The sequence below is a fragment of the Pyrus communis genome, chromosome 6, assembly GCF_963583255.1.
Source record: "Pyrus communis chromosome 6, drPyrComm1.1, whole genome shotgun sequence".
Lineage (NCBI taxonomy): Eukaryota > Viridiplantae > Streptophyta > Magnoliopsida > Rosales > Rosaceae > Pyrus > Pyrus communis.
Window position 1 is genome coordinate 2,113,972 of NC_084808.1, and position 8,728 is coordinate 2,122,699.

The window sequence follows — 8,728 nt, forward strand, 5'->3', positions numbered from 1 at the left end:
TGTGGGGGCTTTCTCACATCACCCAAACGAGCACGGTTGAGACATATGTGGGCCATTTCATTCGCCACTCGTGTCGTACTTCAGATTGGACTGATGCCCATCTTTTGGGGGGGGGGGGCGTTCTTAAGGGGTCCCAAAGAAGAATTAGAAGACGATGTGGTCTCTCAAGGGCCTTCCTACCTCACATGGGCCATTGAACTCACTCGGATTTACAAGCATAAACAGGGACATTGTCCGGATGTGCACTTCTGTTTTTCTCGTCTCTCACCCCACACCTTTAAACCATCCTCATTCTCTCTAACCAACCACTCTACCCCACCTTCCACATCTCAGCCACCTCCAACATAAACCACCCTCCCAACCATTCAATCCAACCAACTGCTTTACCCCACCTTCCACATCTCGCCCACCTCCAACACAAACCATCCTCCCACCCCCTAAACTAGTTCTACGACTCACCTAAATCGAGATGCGCCCCTGCCACGAGCAAGGTCTCTGTTTCAATTGTGATGACCAATATCGCCCTGGACACTGGTGCCAACAGTCTTATATTCTCATGTTCCTGGTGGATGATGACGGTTTGGATCCTACCATGGAACACGACCTGGTTCCATCACTCTTAGTTTCAGTAGAACAAACAAAGAATCCTATTGCCCTTAACGTTATTTCCACCACTAAGTGTTCTTATGGTAGAGCAATGTAGTTGGAGGGGTTCATTTTCTAGACACCGATACAAGTGTTCATCAACTCAGGGGTTGATAAGAGCTTTCTAGATGCCCCTATGGTGTTGAATGTTGATGCATCGCGAACAAAGGTTGTCTAGTCGCAACATGCCAGTATTTTCGCACAAAGGGCGTGGCTCACCAAGTCTCGGTGTGCCTTCAGGGATACACATTCTGGAGTGACTTCCACCTTTTGGTGGTATCAAGTTGATACATGGTTCTTGGGTTGGTCGTAGCAAGTTGCAACATGGTTCTCAGGGTGGACTGGCTAGAGACCTTAGGGTTCATTGGATGGGATTTCCTACTCAAGGTCATGGAGTTTTTGGTGTAGGGGAACAATTATAGATTGGTGGGCTTTCCTACCTCGCCCACACCTTTCCCCTCATTGCCAAAGAATGTCGACACATTCATCCAACCTTTCATGTGTCCCTGCTCAAACCAAAACTTGGCACCCATATAGTAGCATCTTCAACTTTGTCACCTGTTTCCTTGGATGGGTCTTTCATGTGGTTTCCTGAATAGATCCTACAATGTGGCATGTTTAAATGTGCCAATAAAGCCATCACTTGTTGGTTAATCAAATGGGAAGGTTTTCCAAAGCATGACGTTACTTGGGAGGATGTTGACTCGATGTTGATCCACTTTCCGGAGTTTGTCTCCTGAGGACATGCTTGTTCTAAGGGGCATGCCCTGTTAGGACTTTACTATGACTTAACTAATTTCCTTTAACTTGTAATATATATACATATATATATACATACATATATATATATATACATACATATATATATATATACATACATATATATATACATACATACATACATATATATATATATGTATATATATGGTGACTCAGCATTGGGTTATCAAGGTCTTTTGTTTGTAGTGACTGATGTGGGTATATACAATCCTATTGTAATCCCTATTTTGGTATGAAATGAATTAAACTTTATCTTTTCTCTGCATCTTTTCCTTTTCTCTGTTATCCTTCTCCCTTGGTGCGGCTGGAACCTACTAGCGAGCGTGATGTTCATCGATTCCATTGAGGTACAGGCTAGAGGGAAGAAGACAATGATGTCTTCCATGTGTGTTGGTGGCAGGAGTTGCTGGCTCCTCGACTCAACTCGTTTTTGTTGCTGCAAGCCGCAACTCAGTGAGCTCAGGGACTCGGCTTAGGAAAAATTCGGATTTTTCTCCTCTTTTTTTTTGTTTTTATTTGTTTTTGTTTTTGTTTATTTTTTTTTTAGGGTTTACAAAACCCTAGTTGTTGCTTCTATTTTCTTGTTTTTCTTTGACTCACAAATTCCACATAACGATTTTATAACTTGCGTAGGCATGAACTACATATTGAAAATTATGTGCAATATACAATATATATATATATATGTATGTATATGTATATGTAAGTATGTATGTATGTATATACGTATAGCACGGTAAATGTAAATGAAAGTGGTTTTTGCATCATGGGAAATGTTTTCATGCATCATGGTTGTTAAAAATATCAAACTTGAATTTTAGGAGAACCTCATTAGCAGAAAAAAAAAAAAAATTGAGCCTTTGAATTAGTAGAAGATTTTTCTCGGAAGACCAGAATTCCATCTCCAATGCGTTGTATCACGTTCAACAAAGAAAAATTAAATTGAATAAATAGTATGTATTAATTCAATAAAATAATAAGTTAATCACAAAAATAATGACTAGAATGTAATGCTCCCCTGACAGGTGAACAAACTCCCTTTAGCACAACGTCAAGAGCTTGATGATAACGTGTTGTAGGCCTATTTAACTAAACAATAATTGAGCTAGAGGGTGCAGTATAAAATATAGAGAATTTGGTGAATTCTGAGGTGTGATTTCTCACTCTATTGTGCCTTTATTTATAGTAGTAGGAAGGTTAATTCCTTACCCCAATAGGATTACAACTCTAATAGGATAATATCTAAAGATATGACTGAATCCCAAACGGATTTCCTAGGATTTACACAATCACATTCCTAACCTAATTAAGACTACAACAATTAGAAGTACTGAACACCTTTGTTAATTTTTATCAACTAATTCTTCATTAATTTATTCAATCTCAATGTTAGAAATAGAGATAAGTGTCTGAGAGGATCAAGTGGGTGCCGTTTCCTCCTAATGTTCAAGCAAAGAAACATAAATCTTTCACAATATAATTGTGTTACGAAACGATATATTAGAACACATTTTTTTGTGATGAAGTATTTCACTGTAGTTGGGAATGAAAATTTTCATAAAAAAAAATGATGGTAGTGGTGATGTTGAAGAATATGTGTATAGAAGCCTAGTAGGGAGTTTGTTGTATTTGACAACAGTTAGACTAGTATTTGACAACAGTTAGACTAGTATAATGTATGTCACAAGCATGTTGCCCAAATTTATGATGCCTAAAATTCACTATGGAGTTGCAAAGACGACCCTTAGATGCATACAAGATGCCACTGACTTTGATATTAGGTATGAAAGGAATGTTGAGCAAAAATTGTTGGGTTATGTAATAGTCATAGGGGAGCCAGTGTTAATAACTTGAAAAACACATGGTTGTAATTCTAAACTTGGAATTGGTGTATTCTTTTGGGCATTTAATAAGAAGAAATTAATTGCTCAATCAACTGCGGAGGTTGAGTATGTGTCTACATCAATGGCAACTTTTCAACCAATATGGCTAAGAAGAATTATGCAAGACTTTGTTGAGAAGCAAGAATCAACAACTCCTATTATTTGCGATAACAAGTCTACTATTGCCAAGAGCAAGAATCTTGTTTGTAACTGCAAATCAAAACATATTGCATTGATACATTACTAAATTAAAGGTGTCGTTGAATAAAAGGAAGTGGATATCTTTTACTGTAGGACAGAAGAAACTGCGGATACCTTCACCAAAGCATTACCAAAAGATAGATTCATCTACCTAAGAGAGCTTCTAGGTGTGAAGCAGAAAGCATTAAGAGGCAGTGTTGAAGTTAAAATTCTGCTGCCACTTGTTTTGCTGTGTTAACTAAGTGTTGAACTTTAAGTTTGTTTGAAACTATGAATCAAAGTACAAGGAGAATATATAGAAAAGGAAAAGGGAACCAGTTCCAAGCAACCTTTCACTAAACAACTCTAACAACTAGGTAAACCCTAAAGCTATCAACATCCTTAAATCAAGGGATTACATCAAACAACTAAAAACCATATCAACAAGTCAACTAATCCTTAATTTGAGGGAACGATTACGGGGACCATACCCATGACAACTAGGTCCATCAGTCACTCCATAGTGTTCCATGCATATCTTCCCATCACTCAAAAATCTTCCAATAATTATACTTCAACACCCCCCCTTCAAGCTGGATCGAGGGTTATCTAGCCAAGCTTGCCCAAAAGATGATGAAACTGAGTAGATGGCAGTGCTTTAGTGAATAGGTCAGCCAATTGATCATAACTGCGAGTGAACACAGTGTGAATGACTTGAGATTGTACCTGAGATCGAACAAAATGACAATCCACCTATATATGGTTCATTTTTCATGAAATACAGGATTAGCAGCAATGTGCATAGCTGCCTGATTATCACACATGAGAGGCATAGAGTTGGAACAATGAAACCTTATATCATATATAAGTCATTTGAGCCAAATAAGCTCACATGCAGTGCCTGCCATTGTGCGATACTCAACTTCTGCACTTGATCGATCAATGACCTGTTGCTTCTTGCTTTTCCAAGTTACAATATTGCCTCCCATAAACGTGCAATAACCTATCATGAACCTTCTATCAATGGCATTGCCTGCCCAATCAGCATCAGTGTAACCACTTATGCTTGTAGATTAGTTATTTTGCATGAGAATTCCTCTCCTAATGGACCTTTTAAGATAACGAAGAATCCATTTAACAATGTTGAGATGATCAATAGTGGGAGAATGCATAAACTGACTAGCAATCTTAGTTGCATTTTCACTTGTGATTATAAGGTCATTCACATAGATAATAGTCATCAACTTTCCTCTAGTGCTAGTTCGAACAAATAGAAAGGAATCTGCATTACTTCTGAGAAAACCAGCCCTTTCCAAAACTGAGCTAAGCTTGGCATACCAAGCTCTTGGAGATTGCTTTAGACCGTAAATAGCCTTGTAAAGCTTGCATAACATACCATTTTGAGCTTGACCATAACCTGGTGGTGGTTGCATGAACACTTCCTCTTGCAATTGTTCATGGAGAAATGCATTTTTTACATCCATTTGGTATAATGACCATCCATGATTAACTGCCACAGACAAAAGAACTTTGACAGTGTTCATCTTGTCTACTAGAGCAAAGGTTTCTTTGTAATCCATTCCAAAGGTCTAAGTGAATCCACGTGCAATGAGTCTGGCTTTGTGCCTTTTGATTGAGCCATCAGCCTTGAATTTTACTTTGAATATCTACCTACTGCCAACAACCTTCTTGCTAGGTGGTAAATGAATAAGATTCCAAGTTTGGTTGTCACTCAATGTTTGTAAATCCTCCGCCATTGCCTTCCTCCACTGAGGTGATTGATTTGCTTCTTGAAATGTGCTAGGTTCAACGTTATTTGCAACTTCAGTGTGAAACGCAGTGTGAGAATGTAAAAAATAGTTGTAATTCAGAGTCTTAGTGAGGGGATGCCTTGAGATAAGTAACATAGTCTACCAACTTGGCTGGTGGCTTTCTTGTTCGAGCGGGATATCTCCTGGCCTCTTGAGGTGTGGTTAACTGTGGAGGGGTTGAGCTTGCTTGCCCTTCACTTGTATGCTCACTAATTGATTAAGGGTGTAATTGGCCCTCACTTGGAATCAAGTCAGCTTGAACTTCTTCAATGTTTTGACAATTTGAGAGGTGACCTCCTCTAGTGTATCATGATCAGTGACTCTTGGTAGGGGAAACAAATCACTCAAGGTCTCACTTTCATCATCATGAGTCCCTTTTCTTTTATAGTAGGGTATCGTTTCATCAAAACGAACATCCATGGACACAATACACTTCTTCGTGATAGGATCAACACATTTGTATCCCTTCTAAGTTGGTGAGTATCCAACAAATATTCACTTCATTACTCTAGCTTCCAACTTGTCACAATTAGGTGCTTGCACATGAACAAAGTAGCTGCAACCAAAGGTTTTAAAGTGTGCTAAGTTGATTGCGTTATTAAGTAGGGTTTCATATGGAGTTTTGAACCTTAATACTCTATTTGGAAGTCTGGTGATTATATAGGCAGCAGTGAGAACAACATGTGACCAATATCTCTTGGGACCATTCATATGCAACATTAATGCTCGAGTTTTTTCAAGTAGGCCTCTATTTTTTCTTTCTGATACCCCATTTTGTTAAGGTGTCCCTACACAACTGGTTTGGTGAATGATCCCTTGTGAACTCAGGTACTGAACCATGTTATTGGATAGAAACTCAATGCCATTGTCCGACCTAAGTACCTTAATGTTTGAGTTGTACTGAGTTTGTACAAGGTTATGGAAATCTTTGAATATGCAGAAAGCCTCACTTTTTGATTTCATGAGGTATAGAAAAGTGGTACGAGTGAAATCATCAACAAATATGACAAAAAATTTGTAACCATCCATTGATTCAATTGTAGGTCCCTAAACATTAGTTGTACTATCTCAAATGGTTTACATGTCTTAAAAACAGAAATGCCAAAAAGTAGTCTAACTGACTTTGAAAAATGACATGTTTCACACTTAAGTGGTGACTGACAAAACAAGTTCAGATGGGTGAGCAAGCTTTTGGTGCCATAGTTGTTGATGTTCAAAATACTTCGGTCCGGCTTGAAGGGCTCTAGGCATGACATATTTTTTTGCACAGGTAGTAGAGACCGTTAAGAAGGAATCCTTCACCAATCATCTTCTTGGTGATGATATCCTGAAAAATAACTTTGTTTGGTGAGAAAATGGCATGGCAGTTTAGGGAGTTTGTAATCTTTCCTACAGAAAGTAATTGGAAAGGAAATGAGGGAACATAAAGGGCTAATGACTCATTGCTATTTGTGAATACACTAACTCTTCCCTTACCCAAAACTGACGCATTTTTTCCATTTGTAACCGACATTGGTGAGGGTTTTTTGAATGCTTGAAAATCATGTAAATTTGAAAGTTTGTTTGTCATGTGGTTAGTGGCACCAGAGTCAACAATCCAACAATCATATTCAGTGCTTGTTTGTAATGCAGTGGAGAAAGTTTTAAGTATAACTGAGGCCTTTTCATGCGTGCAGATTTGTTACTTGCAAGGAATCCTGCAAACTGCTCTAGCATGGTAGTGTGTCCTCCATCTTCATTTTGAGAGGTTGATGCAGCGTTCCCATGACCCTTGGTTTGCTAATATGCATCAAATTCATTTATGAGTGCCACATGACTTGTAGTAAGGTCCATGGATCCAAGAGAGAACCCAGAGGCGAAGTTTGCTGCATATTGACTCTTGAAGTGTTTTAAGGGAATCATCTTCCCTTCTTTGGTGAATTTAGGCTTCAACTCGGGATGAAGAATCTAGCATTTTTCTTCCACATGACCAACACCATCACAGTAGGTACACTTGAGATCAGTATTCTTACCCTTGTATACTTTTTGGTTTGCAGCGTAGGCTCGAGCTTCAGTTCGCTTTGAACTAATCTCACCATTCATATCTTTCTTTCTAGCTTCTTCATGTTGGACAGTAGGACACACACTTTTGAAGGTTAGCATTTCTTGACTCATAAGTATATGGCTTCTGAGATCCTCATACTCAGAACTTAAGCTTCCCAAAAGTTGGTATATCTTGTTTTCCTCACCTCTCTTTAGTAGGATACTTGCATCTGTGGTGTGTGGAAGATACACATCTAGTTCATTCCACATAGTTTTGAGGCTACCAAGATGTTGCCCAAAGGACTTCCCTTCTTGTTGAACGCTTGCAATGTCTTTCTTCAATTGAAACACCCTTGCATAGTTGTTTTGGTTTCCATACATGTCCTTCACTAAGTTCCACAAATCTTGTGAGGACTTCGAGTAACTAAAAATTTCTGCAACATGCTTCTCCATAGTATTGGAAAGTAAGGACATAACAAGCTGATCCTTGCATAGCCAAGCCTTATAAGTTGGTGAGGTGATTTCAGGAGCTTCAATGCTTCCATTTACATAGCCAAGCTTTCCTTTTCCTCCTAGGGCAAGTGAAACTGCACGGGACCATGGTAGATCGTTGTACTCATTTAGCATGGTTGAACACAAACGCTGATTTGTATTAACCTTAATATCTGAGAAATTTGAAGGAGAGGTAAGCGAGATGTCACCCTCAATATCTATTAAATCTTCTTCAGCCATAGCTTAAGGTTTAAGGAAAGATGCAATGGAAGAAAAAATGGCCAGAGGGAGGTTACAAAACCTACTCTGATACTATGTTGAATTTTAAGGTTGTTTGAATTGTATGTTTCATAGATTGATGAATGAAAGTACAAGTAGAATATATAGAGAAGGAAAAAGCAATTGGTTCCAAGCAACCTTTCCCTAAACAACTCTAACAACTAGGTAAACCCAAAAGCTATCAACATTGTTAAATCAAGGGATTACATCAAACAACAAAAAACCATATCAACAAGTCAACTAATCCTTAATTTGAGGGAGCCATTACGGGGACCATACCCATGACAACTGGGTCCATCAGTCACTCCATAGTGTCCCAGGCATATCTTCCCATCACTCCAATATCTTCCAATAATTATACTTCGACACTAAGTCCTATACATTTGGTAAATTGCTTTTCTTTATTGTGAGATATGTTTCCACTTGTATGACTCAGATCAGTTGTAAGTTGTTGCCTAATGGTCTTAGGGAGATGTCCTAAGTGAAAATTATTTCAGAAGTGAATTATTAGAAAAACATCTATCGTGTGAATCTCTCTCTCTCTCTCTCTCTCTCTCTCTCTCTCTCTCTCTCTCTCTCTCTCTCTCTCTGTTTATCTTCTTCTCTACCGCAACTTGCTTATTTGATATCTTCATT